General features: G+C 40.8%; 1 pseudogene; it reads right to left on the bottom strand.

Annotated features, from left to right (window-relative positions):
• Positions 1-11,053: 11,053 nt before the first annotated feature.
• On the bottom strand, positions 11,054-12,417 carry LOC143675884 (damage-control phosphatase ARMT1 pseudogene; annotated as a pseudogene).
• Between the last annotated feature and the right edge of the window lie 2,248 nt (positions 12,418-14,665).

The raw sequence follows: 14,665 nt of genomic DNA on the forward strand, positions 1-14,665 counted from the left end.
TCAGAGTTAGAGAATGAGATGTGATAAAGGAAGCAGAGTTCAGAGCATTATTATTGCTGGAAAGGGACCATCAGCCAAGGAATGTTGGCAGCCTCTAGAAGCTGGAGAAGGCGAGGAAATGGGTTCTCCTCTAGAACCTCTGTAAGGAACATTGTACTGTTGACCCCTTAATTTTATCCCAGTGAGACCCATTTCTGAATTCTGACCTCCAGGACTGTAAGATAATATATTTTAAGCCACTGAGTTTGTGATGATTTGTTACAGCAGCATTAGGTAACTAATAGACCCTTCTAGGGATGATAGGTGGAAGAGATTTCAGGCAGGGGTGCATTAGTTTTCTGTTGCTGTGTAACAAATAACCACAAACCTAGCAGCTTAAAACTGCAAGCATTTATTATTGCACCATTCCATAGGACATGTTCTCAAACAGAGCTTGACTTGTTCTCTGCTTCGTGTTCCACAAAGCTATAATCAAGTTGCTGGTCAGACTGGGCTTTTTGGGAAAGAATTGCTTCCAAGTTCATTGAGGTTGACAGACAGATTCAGTACCTTGGGGTTGTAGGGCTGAGGTTGCCACATTCTTGCTGATTGTTAATTGACAGCTGCCACTCCCAGCAATTGGAAGCTGTCTGCTTTCCTTAACATGTGGGTCCCTCTAACTTTAAGCCAGCAACCATATGTCAAATCATTTTTGTGCTTCAAATCTCTGACTTCCTCTTCTGTGACCATCGGAGAATACTCTGCTTTTAAAGGGCTCATGTGATTGAATCAGGCCCACTGGAAAATCTCCCTCTGCCATGGATGATGATAATCATGTGATGTCTCATCATAATCACAGTTTCCATCCACAGTCAAAGGGGAGGAGATAATGAAAGGGCAAGTGTCTTTGGAGGTCATTTTGAGAATTTGGCCTACCACAGGGAGCTTCAAGTATGACATGGTCAACATAAATAATAATGATTTTCCCAGCCCAGTCAGAAGGCCATCTGTGGGTGGTTATGTCAGGTGTCCCAATGAGCAGCCACTGGAGTTCTATGTCCAGAATGGGGCTATGTTAGTTTGTGAGCTGCCAGAAAGCAATATACCAGAATTGGAACAGCTTTTATAAAGGGTAATTTAATAAGTTACAAGTTTATGGTTCTAAGGAAGCGAAAGTGGCCACATTAAGGCACCAACAAGAGGTTACTTTTACTCAAGAAAAGCCAATGGGTCTAGAACGTCTCTGTCAGCTGGGAAGTCATGTGGTTGGCATCTCCTGGTCCCTTGCTCTTGGGCTCCATTGCTTTCAGCCTCTGTTCCTGTGGGGGTTCCTCACTTTACTTCTCCAGGGCTGGCTTTCATCTCTTGGCTTCCCTTCGCTCTCTCCAGGTTCTGGCTTTCTTTTTTTTTATTTTTATTTTTATTTTTATTTTTTTTAATAATTTTTTATTAATTAAAAAGAAATTACAAGAAAGAAACACAAACATCCGTAATATATGCTCATTCCGTTCTACATATATAATCAGTAATTCACAATATCATCACATAGTTGCATATTCATCATCATGATCATTTCTGAGAACATTTGCATCAATTCAGAAAAAGAAATAAAAATACAACAGAAAAATAAAACAAAAACAGAAAAAGAAAAAAATTTTTTACATACCATATTCCTTATCCCTCCCTTTCATTGATCACTAGTATTTCAAACTGAATTTATTTTAACATTTTTCCTCTATTATTTATTTATTTATTTATTTTTTTCCTGAATCTACTATGTGCTTTTATTTTTTTATCCAATTTTTTTTAATTAATCAAAAAAGAAAAGAAATTAACACAACATTTAGAAATCATTCCATTCTACACATGCACTCAGTAATTCTTAGTATCATCACATAGATGTATGATCATCATTTCTTAGTACATTTGCATCGATTTAGGAAAAGAACTAGCAAAACAGCAGAAAAAGATATAGAATGTTAATATAGAGAAGAGAATTAAAATAATAATACTAATAAAAAATATATATATATAAAAAAAGGAAAAAGAAAAAAAACAAAAACAAAAGATACAAACAAACAAAAAACCATATTTCAGGTGCAGCTTCATTCAGTGTTCCAACATAGTTACATTACACTTAGGTATTATTGTGCTGTCCATTTTTGAGTTTTTGTATCTAGTCCTGTTGCACCGTCTGTATCCCTTCAGCTCCAATTACCCATTATCTTACCCTGTTTCTAACTCCTGCTGGTCTCTGTTACCAATGATATATTCCAAGCTGATTCTCGAATGTCGGTTCACATCAGTGGGACCATACAGTATTTGTCCTTTAGTTTTGGGCTAGACTCACTCAGCATAATGTTCTCTAGGTCCATCCATGTTATTACATGCTTCATAAGTTTAGTCTGTCTTAAAGCTGCATAATATTCCATCGTAGGTATACGCCACAGTTTGTTTAGCCACTCGTCTGTTGATGGACACTTTGGCTGTTTCCATCTCTTTGCAATTGTAGATAATGCTGCTATAAACACTGGTGTGTAAATGTCCGTCTGTGTCTTTGCCCTTAAGTCCTTTGAGTAGATACCTAGCAGTGGTATTGCTGGGTCGTAATCCATTCTGCCATTCTATGTCTTTTGATTGGGAAATTCAGTCCATTAACTTTTAATGTTATTACTGTTTGGATAATATTTTCCTCTACCATTTTGGCTTTTGTATTATATATACCATATCTGATTTTCCTTCTTTCTACACTTTACTCCATACTGCTCTCTTCTGTCTTTTCATATCTGACTCTAGAGCTCCTTTTAGTATTTCTTGCAGAGCTGGTCTCTTGGTCACAAATTCTCTCAGTGACTTTTTGTCTATAAATGTTTTAATTTCTCCTTCATTTTTGAAGGACAATTTTGCTGGATATAGAAGTCTTGGTTGGCAGTTTTTCTCTTTTAGTAATTTAAATATATCATCCCACTGTCTTCTAGCTTCCATGGTTTCTGCTGAGAAATCTACACATAGTCTTATTGGGTTTCCCTTGTATGTGGCAGATTGTTTTTCTCTTGCTGCTTTCAAGATCCTCTCTTTCTCTTTGACCTCTGACATTCTAACTAGTAAGTGTCTTGGAGAACGCCTATTTGGATCTATTCTCTTTGGGGTGCGTTGCACTTCTTGGATCTGTAAATTTAGGTCTTTCATAAGAGTTGGGAAATTTTCAGTGATAATTTCTTCCATTAGTTTTTCTCCTCCTTTTCCCTTCTCCTCTCCTTCTGGGACACCCACAACACATATATTTGTGCGCTTCATATTGTCATTCAGTTCCCTGATCCCCTGCTCAAGTTTTTCCATTCTTTTCCCTATAGTTTCTGTTTCTTTTTGGAATTCAGATGTTCCATCCTCCAGTTCACTAATTGTAGCTTCTGTCTCTTTAGATTTACCATTGTAGGTATCCATTGTTTTTTCCATTTTTTCTTCTTTGTCCTTCACTCCCATAAGTTCTGTGATTTGTTTTTTCAGATTTTCTATTTCTTCTTTTTGTTCAGCCCATGTCTTCTTCATGTCCTCCCTCAATTTATTGATTTGGTTTTTGAAGAGTTTTTCCATTTCTGTTCGTATATTCAGCATTTGTTGTCTCAGCTCCTGTATCTCATTTGAACTATTGGTTTGTTCCTTTGACTGGGCCATATCTTTAATTTTCCGAGCGTCATCCATTATTTTCTGCTGGTGTCTGGGCATTTGATCAGATTTCCCTGGGTGTGGGACCCGGCTGGTTGAAAGGTTTTTCTGTGAAATCTCTGGGCTGTTTTTCTTTTCCTGCCCAGTAGGTGGCACTCGTGGCGCTCGTCTGTCTGCGGGGCCCACTAGTTAAAGATGCTGTGGCTCCTTTAACTTGCCAATCCGAATCTCGCAGTCGGCCTGGGAAACTGCGCGTGGAGGGGGTGGGTCGCCGGCCGCCGCGGCTTGGGGGACTGCCGGTCCAAATTGCCCAGCTGGCCCGAGATGCCAAGCATGGCGGGAGGGCCCCACTATCCAACGTTCCCAGTCAGACCCGGGAGCCACGTGCGTGGAGGGGACCCCAGTCGCCAGCCGCCCCGGCCAGGAAAACGCGCGCCCCTCAGGTATCTCACCGCAGCGGATTCTCCCTGCCCATTCAGCCGTTCCAGAATGGGGTACGCTGTCTTTTTGGTCTCTGTCGTGGCTCCGGGAGCTGTTTCGTATTGTTTCTGTTTCTTTAGTTGCTTTTCTGGAGGAGGAACTAAGACCCGCGCGTCTTACTAAGCCGCCATCTTCTCCGGAAGTCGGTTCTGGCTTTCTTAACATCTCATGACATCATCTGCTGGGCTCCAAGCATCTCTAAACATCCATCCATCTCTGCTCTCCACATGTCTGCATCTGTGTCAGCTCTGCTCTGAAGTTTCTGTTGGCTCTGAGGCTTTTGTTGTTTCCCCAGGTTCTGTCCTTTCTGTCAGCTCTGACTCTCTCCAAAATATTTCTTCTTTTAAAGGATTCCAGTAAACTAATCAAGACCCACCTAGAATCAGTGGAGTCACATCTCCATCTAATTAAAAGTTAATACCCACAACTGGGTGTGTCACAGCTCCATGAAAATAATCTAATCAAGAGGTTCCAATCTTCATTATTGAATCAGGATTAAAAGAAAGGGTTGCTCCCATAAGATTGGATCAGTATTAAAACTTGCCTTTTCTAGGGTACAGAATAACACTTTAAAACTGGTGCAGGGGCTCTACCCTTATTAGATGCAGATGAATGGCTAAAAGGGTTTTAGGTTGTACTTGAGGATGGAGAATGATGGGGGCTGAAATAAAAGTGCAAAATAAAATTATTCTCAGGTTTTAATCACTAGGACTTTCTCTTTCACACGTGCTTGATTTTCAGATCACTCAATTTCATTAGCATTCACTGAGTCCTGCAGAAATGTCTGTGGCCTACCACAAGGGCTTGAGTCAAGGGCTATTTCCTAACTTTCCTCCCTCATTGCTTTTCTGCCCTCTTCCAGGCCCAGCCACTCCCCTATTAGTAGGCTAAATGGATACATGTTTTGGCCTGCACCAAATATAATCAAAGTCCCATTTTGAGATCAGATTCCCATATAAATCAAAGTACTGTAAAACAAAACAAAACAAAACAATAGGAAAGAGACCACAGAATGTTTAAAATCTTCTTGAAGTTGGATTCCTACACAGTTGACTAAGCTGATTCATTTCTGTGGTTCCATCACTGAAGCTCTCATGAAGATTTGCTCATTAGCAGAGATCAGCTGTTACTTTCACATTCTTCACTTTCTCTTAAAACCTCGCCTCTGACATACTTCACAAGATTATTCTACTTTGAATTCTTGATTTTTTGTCTGATATTTGCTCACTCCCTAAAATGGAAGTCTTTGGCTCCTCTGTCTTAAAAGCAATTTGATTTGATCATTAGGTTTTTAATACCCCTTCCCCACCCCTTTTCTTTCCCCATGAAATTTTGAGGAGCTTTGCGTGGGGATGATTACATAATGCCTCGTCAATAACCTTCCATCATACATTTTTAAAAAGGAGTATTCTGGGAACTTTTATGTTTATAAAAAGCTGTTAAGAATTCAATTTGAAAATATGAACACAAAATGCAAGCTCAGGGTTATTCCAGTGGAAGTTTCTTTGTGACACTGTGAAGTCAGAATGAGACCACATTTCTTCTGCTGTCACCCTTCTTGCCCTTTGTTCTAAGATGATGGTATTCACTTTGATGCAAATCTTTGACCATTTACCAACTCCACATGGCTATCATGGTTGTGAGTAATAGTGGTGGGGTTTGATAGTATACGAAGAATCCAGGGTAGCTGAATTCTCTCTGTTCTTCAAGTGTGCCTTCTCTCATGGGGTTCCCAGGGGAACAAGAAAAATGAGAATCCATTTAGCATTTTATTACTGATTGTGCCAGGGTCCAATTTTCCCACAGTGAAACACCCTTGGAAAGCTTGAAGGGCACATGCTTTAGACTTAAATCTTAAGCAGTCTATCCTCCTTCCACTCCAGACCTTAGTGTGTCCGTATGGAGAAGAGGAGGGAAAGGGAGGACAACATGGCAAGGTCTGATCAAAGAGTCAAGCCCTGGCTCCACAGACTCACTCAGCTACGGGAAGAAAGGTAGTGGGGGTGTATGACTTTGGGATATACTTCCCTCCACTCTCTCACTTATTCAACACTGGCTTCTTTCCACCTCAAAAATGAATCAAAGATGTTTTTTCTGTATATCTTTGGCCTTCGCATTTGTTAGCAATGTTTTTTCCCAAGACAGTGACTTCCTCCGTATCATTCAGATCATAACTTAGATGTTATCTCCTCCGTGAGCTCTTTTGTGATCCAACCTGACACATCCCTTCAGACCCTATCCATGTATAAGCCTATTTTATAATCTCGATAGCACTTATCAACGGTTTGTGCAATCCTGTTAAAATGTCAACTCTTTCAGACAGGGGTACTGTCTTTTCCATTTCTTTATCTCCAGAACCTAAAACATCACTTGGCACCTGGTAGACACTCAGCAACTGGTTGTCTGTGACCCCATTCACCAGTAAGCACAACACAACTAATACCCTAATAGCTGGCCAATCAAATCAGGCTTACTTCTTTTACAGAAGGAGTGAGGAGGAAGGTGAAAACTTTTTGTATTCATTATCTATTTCTATATAACAAATAACCCCAAAATGTAGTGGTTTAAAACAACAAATACTTATCTCAGTTTCTATGGTCAGGAATTCAGAACCTACTTAGCTGGCTCAGGGTCTCTTATGAGGTTGCAACCCTTACGGGGCTGCATCTAAAGTCTTAATGAAGCCGGAGGAAGCAATTCCAAGAAGGCTCACTCACATGGCTCTTGGCTGGAGGACTTAGTTCTCTGTGGGCAGTTGACAGGAGGCCTCATTTCCTTATTGGCTTTTGGCAGAAAGTCTTAGTCCTTCATCACACAGACCTTGCCACAGGGCCCTGTAAGTGCCCTCACAACATGGCAGCTGGATTACCTTGTAGTCTGTGAACTAGAGAGCAAGGTAGAAGTCAGAAAGTCTTCTATGACCTAGCCTCAAAAGTGACATGGTATCATTTCTATTTATTCTATTTATCACACAGACCAATCCTGGTATATTGTGGGAGGGAATGATGCAAGACTGTGAATACCAGAAGGAGAGGATCATCAGGGGCTCTGATGATCCAAACGTTTCTTCACCCCTACATTACCTGGATTTTTTTCTGTCGGTAGTATTGACTCGCTGTGGTAGATTAGTCTAGAGCAGAGTGAAGGAAGTAAGGACTGGAAATTTAACCATTGACTGTGAATTTTAGAGGTGGAAAAAGATGCTCAGGAAGTGAGCCTGGATTAAAGATGCCGAGAAGAATTCCAGGTTTCCATGTGGACGAAAGTATCTGGAGAGAATGATAATAGATAACTGTGTCAATCGTAAAAGCTCATTGGCAAGAGATGAGGGAGGCCACACAATATAGCAGGAGAGTGCTGTTTCAGTTTGCTAAGGCTGCCAGAATGCAACGCATAAGAGATGGACAGGTTTTTATAAGGGTGTTTATTTAGTTACATATTTACAGTTCCTCAGAGAAAAGGAAGCTGGCTTTCCTCTGGTTTTCTCTGTCACATGGGAGGGTATATGGAGACATTTGCTGGCCTTCTCTCCTGGCTTCTGGGTTCAAACTGCTTTCCCTGGGGCATGTCCTTTCTATATCTCTAAACATCTGGGTCTGTGTTGGCTCTGAGCTCTGAACCGAGTTGTGCTGTGCTATGCTGAGCTAATTCTCTCTCTTCTGGCTCTTCCTTTAAAGCCTGATCAAATTAAGACATCATTCATTGTGGAAAGCACTCCCCTTAGCTGTCTGCAGATGTAATCAGCCATAGATGAAATTCACATGCTGACAGTTTAAGTCCACTGCAACAGAACAACTGGGCGCCATCTCCTGGCCAAGTTGACACTTGAGCCTAACTGCTACAGGTGCCATACAAGGGGAAGGAGCCCAGCGATCAGGATCCATGGACAGACTATGTTTGAAGATTAAGTCAGAAAGAAATCCAGAAAGTCTACAATGAAATATCAAGCTCAAGCCCCATACTTGAAGTTCCAAAACAAGACTCTGATCTTGCACAGAGTTTCACCAAATCTTTTACTGGTTCTTGGTCACCCAACCCCCATTCTTTTGCCCTCAAAAAATGATTCCAAAGCTGACTGCTCACCTCCATTTTCTGAGCCACTGAAGAGTCTCAGCCTTTTCATCTGTTTGAGAAATTTGAAGTCAATGTTCTTTTTTTTTTTTTTTACTAACTCCCTTCCTGTAGTCAAGGAAGGTGTGCAAATATTTCATACTAAACAAAAACCTCTAGGAACTGTTCAACATCTCTATTCCCTTTGTCATCCAAACTCCACAGACAAGGCTAAACAGCCTTTATACTTCTTCACATCTTGTTTTCTCCTTGACTCTCATAAATTTGTTATGACTTTCAGTGAGGTCAACAATAGTATCCAGATTTTAGACTCCAGGAGCTTTTTCCAGCCTTACCGTCCAGGGTCTTTCTACTCTACACAGCGTGGACATCCATGAACCACACCGTCTTTACTGAGCTCTTTTTGCCCTTAGCTCTCGTGATATCACTTCAAACTGCATCTTCTCCTTTCTCTCACTGCTGTTTCTGCAAACTCGTTAAATGTTCTGCCTTTGGAACACTGCTCGTTTCACTCTACAAGCTCCTTCAGGAAAATCCAGTGCCCTCTCACTAAATTGTGACTTATACTTTTGATGGCCACCTAGGTCATCTGCCTAGACCTTTCCCTGGAGCTTCAGACTTCTATGGTCGCTGTCAATCTGACTTCTCATTATGGATATCCCCAGACATTGCACACTCAGTTATCCACAACATCACGCATCACCTTCCTCCCTAAATCTGCTTCTCATAACACATTTGCCATCTCATTGGTTGGCAGCACTATCTATCCAGGCCTATGCAAGAAATTGGGTATCATCTATGATGGTTTTCTTTCCCTCATCCCTCCTATTCAGTCACGCACCAAACCTGCTGGGTTTACTTCTTTGACATTTAGTGATTACTTCCCACTCTACCGTAGTTCAGGCTATTGCTGTTTCTTTCTTGATTACTGCAACAGCCCACGGCTGAACTCCCCTTTTTCTCTCTCCTGCCAGAGTGCTCTATCTGCAAGCACAGATTTGACGGTGCCATATCCTAGATTGAAATCCTTCAGCGGTTTCCCATTGTCTTCAGTCTAAAGTGAAACTTATATCACATTGCACACAGCATCATCTATGAATTGGTGCCTGCCTTCCTGCTCTCTGGTTTCATCTTCTTGTATTTCCAGTAATAATGAATCGCATGTAATTGCACAAACACACCAACCACACTGCTTTTTTTTTCCTCCTGGCTTCGGGTCATGCTAAAACTTCCTCATGTAATACGTGCTTCCCTTTTGCCTCACTAATCCCTACTCCTCCTCTAAAATATACCTCAGGCTAACCTCTTCCAGGGTGACTTAGCTGACCACTTCTGTCTGCTCTGACAGTCCAGGCACCTTTGCCCTAAGCTCCTTTATAGCCTTCCACATTTTCTGACATTGCACTCACTCTGTCTTCCCACAGGTTTCTGAACTCGCTGAAGGAAAAGAATGGACCTTTCCTCCCTGTATCCTCAACACTTCTCTCAGTTCTAGGCGCATTAGAGGCCTCTGTAACATCTTTGCTGATAAATTGAATGAACTGCCTGAGAGACTTTTCCCCACTTTCTACTGTAATGTCAGAACTGAAGATTGTCTCTCTCCCCATGCTTCAAGGGAATTAATTAAAAAGTAGGTATTTACAGGGACTCAATCTCATGTCAGCACCAAAGATTGCACAGGACATGACCTTGCAGAAGCTGTAAAGCCTGAGGCAATATTGAAGCATAATGTCTTAGGAGGCCGGGACACTCGTGTGGATGCTGACAGGGCTGTGGTACATGGAAGTTGGGAAGGACAAACCCACACTGACCTGAAAGCGAAGATGCAAGTGAGAATGAGTGCAGACCTGTGACCACTTCAACTAAGGCTACATTTTTTTTTTTTTAGTACAATTCATTTTATTATATTAATGCAGGAAAGCATTTCCAGTTTATTTCCAATTGCAATTTGAGAACAAACTGGCCTAAAATTTATAATCTTTAATATTTGTGGTGATCACCAACAAATGTGTAAGAATATAAAAAATGAATTAACTCAGTAGTATCTCAAATTCAATGCACAAGAATCTTTTCTTTCTAAAATTTTCCATTTTTAAAAACTGCAGCGCAACCAAAAATCTGTTCATTGAAAACTCTTATGTGATAAAATAATATATTTCAGTTGATTAAAAATAGAATGTAAAAATATTACATTTCTCCAAATACCATTCATTTCATTCTGTTTTGTGTTTCCTACCATCCATCCACAGGTCGATCAAAATACAAATGCATGCAAAAAAAACAATGTATTATTTGAAATGAAACAGAATTAAGAACAGCAAAAGTCAGAGTTAACTTGAGGTAAGTTTTACTTTCAAGAGTAAACATCACAGTTGTAAGAAATGACTCTTTTTCCACAGTCATTAAAATGTGTATTTTCATGGAATCCTTATTTCAGGAGTCTAAAATCAAGTTAAAATTCCATGCTTTCTAGAATATTAAATACCATGCAGTATTAAAAAAAAATAGGGTTAGCTAACTTTAAAAGCAGAATTCACTTATTTTTTGCTTTCTATCCAATTAAAAATAAGTTCATTAAAATCATTGACATGTTGCATTTATTCTGAAATGTTACTAAAACGCTAATATAAATGTAAGTATCTGTAATTAACTTAACCATTCATACCCAAATAATATATTGGCAAAATGTTCAAATAAAAGAATCATCCAGAGTATGTGTAGTACTAAGGAGCTAAGTTTCCCAGACCTAACACAGAGTAGGCCAAATAATGGAATTCACACACTGCTTGTCTGGGGAGGAAAAGTGCCATATCTTTCTCCAAAACTGAAAGTTCTTAAACTGAGTCAAAGTGGACCATCAAACTGAAATGGTCAGCCAGCCAGGCTCAGAGGCTGTGAGCTTCTCGCCTTGCCCAGGCTGCAGGCCCACCTGAACCTCAGCCTTTAATGTTCTCACACTGCAGAGAGGGGCAGGATGGAAGCCATTCAGAGCCTGATGAAATGGAATCGTAAACTCCCACTTTCTGTCACCTGTCAACTTCCTATAATTCAAATCACCCTTGAATAAAATTAAATTGGCCTGTTGTAGTTCAGCATATAAGTCAGGGGCAACCTGAGCCATTGTAGAGTATTCATGAGGTAGAGTCCAAAACATGTGATCTTGGTAGACCCATCTACCTGTTCTGATATAGTTTTCCCATTCAGCCCCACACTTGGACATCCACTTATGGCTAGAACGCTTCATTTGTGCAATTAACCACTTAAAATCATGTATAGTAGTATCAGAAACAAACCATGGGATAGTTTTTCCATAAAAATGGATCTCAGTGGTCAGTTTAGAGGACAAGAAGAAGTCAGCTAATACTAAATCTGTAACAAGTTCAAACCCAGAATTATCCAGAACAATATCCACTCTAACAACAGATGTATTTTCTCTTATTTTCTTGCAATTGCTAAGCAATGACCAAAGATGCTCCACGTCATTCACTAAAACACAAGGTTTTAGGTCTTCCAAACAATTTATTATATTGTTCTTCTGAGCACTAGTTTCCCCTCCTGATAGTGATAGATCACACTTATTTCCCCACAGTGAAATCTGCAGAAATTTTAAAAACTCATTTTTCAGCTGATTTTCATCTAGGTCTTCAATAGTGCTCAACAACTCTTGCAGGTGAGTACATAATGCAACGGTAGATTCCTGCGACTGAAAGAAACTTTGGTCTTTGGATTCTTTAAATACATCCAAGTCATCGATTGGTGGACTCTGGATAACTGCTTCATGAATTCTGCCATACATGTAGCATTCTACAAACAACCAAGGTGAGTGAAACCACCTTGGTTTTCCATCCCTTTCATTTAAAAGACTCTGTTGATAGTCTAGGTACTGATTCCATATGTCAGTATCAACAAATTTCTCAACCAAGGGGACAATTGGTTTATCTGTTTGTAATTCATTCCGTAGTTTAGGAAGAAGAGAAATAGCTTTCTTTTCAGCTTCCAGGCCTTTCTCTCCATGTTTCTCAAAAAATTCATTTTTATGTCGATGCAATGTATCAATAGCCTTAGTTAAGATCTGTGGTATTCTGTCTTTAATTGTAAGATATGCAAATGATCCTATGTCCTGGCCAGAGAGGGACTTCGGAGGCCCTGCCATCCTTCCGCGATTCCGAACCCACCAAGCTGGGTTCACCAGCCGCAGCCAGAGAGGCAGGCGGTCCCGCTGTGAAGCCTAAGGCTACATTTTACAGAACTTTCTCTCAAAAAGGTGTGGTCACATGACTAAATTCTGGCCAACAGGACTTAAGTGGAAATGGTAAGCTGAAGTAACATGCGCTTAAATGAACCACATGAACTTCGCTTTCCTCTCTATTGGCCAGAACGTGGACATGATGACTGGAGCTGGAGCAGCCATCTTGGTCATGAGATAATTGTGAATGTGGCCACTCCTGGAAGAGCAACAAAGTAGGAAGCATCAGGGCAGATGGCATCATGCCACTCTACTCTGGCTTTGGGTCACCTATTTCAGACTTTCACATGAGAGAAAAGCAGAGTTCTATCTTGTTAGAGCTATTTTTGGTCATTTGAAGCCAAAATTAATCTTAAGAAGTATAGGCAGTTTATAAAATATTCCCAGGGAGTTTTGAGTTTCTTAATGTCTTACAATTCAATTCTATTCTTGGACTTGAAAGTGTACCAGTTTTACTCATTCAAGGTTTTACTCATTCAAGATTTGTGGAGGATGAAGCCTCCATACAGGCAGAGTGAGCTTGGGCATAGACAATTGTTGGAGATAGATACCTCAAGAAAATTCTTTGGCCATTTGAAGAAAGATACTACTGGAGACTGCTTTCATGGCTTCTGATAGAGTTACATAGTCTGTGTTGGCCAATACACTCTTCTTCCAGGGATGATTGTGGAGTTAACTCAGCCTGGTATGGTATAGAGCAACAGGCAAAACTGACCAGTGAAGGGAATGGGATGGTAATTATGGGGTTCACAGACCAGTTTTTGGTGCATGGAGTTTCCTGGAATAGTCAAGAAGTGCTGAAGACCCTCCAGACCATCTCATGAATACATTTTACCACTTGAAGATGCATTTGATTTAACTAACAACATTTTGGGGGAGGAAATACTTCCTGGAAAGCTGCAAGCCCATCAGTCATCTGTACTTCAGTGATAATTGCTTTAATCAGATCAACAATTAGCAGTGGTCAACTTCAAAGGAATGGAGTTTGCAGGAAAGAAATGGTGATGTGAAATAGCTGGCAACTCATTCAGAAGAAGACAGACTTTCTACAGGGACTTCACATTTGAGAGAGGCTAAAAGCTCGCCTGGCTGGGAGGAAAGGAGTGTAGGAAGGGCTGGAGAAAGAGTTGGTCCGCTTCCCGGTTTGGCTCAGGGCTCTGTCAGGGCCAGTGTGCACTGAAAATTACCTCCAAGTTGCCTTTGGCATGTCTTTGGTGCCTGAGATTGCCAGAGTTGCAATGCCAGGACTTGTCTGGAAACTATAAACCATGATGCATTCTGGTTTGCCTTGGCCCAGGAGTTGATGGTGACAGCCATTTAGTGGGAGCTTTCAATCGAGGAAACTGGGGCTCAGTGAAGTTAGATAACACACACCGGTCACAAATGGCCCTGATCCTACTTGGTCTGACCCCAAAATACAGATAATTTGAGGGCAGGCCAGCCAAGGATCTTTCCATTCAACATCCTTTCATTCTTTCCAGGAACTGGTAGAAATGAAAGAAGGAGCAGGGGAGAAGTTCCATTTTCCTATTGCCAAAGCTCCTCCTCTGACTTGACCTCTGCCCCATGGCTCCCTCACCTTTTCCCTCCCCATCGCTTCTGTGGTTCTCAGAGATTTTCAGTGGTTCACAAGTTTGTTTAGGAAAATTTTGAAAATACAGATTTCAGGCCCAAAACCCTGGACAGCTTTGAAGATTGTGATCTGCAGCCCAAACTAAGTATAGGATGAGGAAAACCTCAAAAATCTCCTTCTCAGATACATAGACCCCCAGTGTGTGCAAGTCCTTTGTAATCCGAGAAAGTACGAACCCTGGGTATTAAGCTTGATTGAGAAAAATACCATCCCCTTCTTTTGTCTGATGTCTGACTGAAAAGTTAATTATTTTAACAGACCAGGAAACAATTTGGAATGTCTTCCTTAAAATGCTACTGGGGATCTTTCAAAAGTTTATTCCCCTTGGAAAATAAGGAAGCAGTTTTGTTGGCTGAGGAAAGCATTAAAAAATCAGTGAAGTTTGCCTTGTTCTTCCTTCATCTCTGCTTTCCTCTAAACAGGTACCTAGACTATCATCCGGGCCCATGGATGCTTCAAACACTGCCATCTGTATTGGTTCCTAACCTTCAGCTTTATTTCATTACATTTCTCTCCTCTTTCTACCTTCTTCAGCCCCAGATTCAACTCAAATGCAAATATCCTCATGTTTGCTGGAGCCAAGAGGGCAG

The sequence above is a fragment of the Tamandua tetradactyla genome, chromosome 3 (assembly GCF_023851605.1).
Source record: "Tamandua tetradactyla isolate mTamTet1 chromosome 3, mTamTet1.pri, whole genome shotgun sequence".
Lineage (NCBI taxonomy): Eukaryota > Metazoa > Chordata > Mammalia > Pilosa > Myrmecophagidae > Tamandua > Tamandua tetradactyla.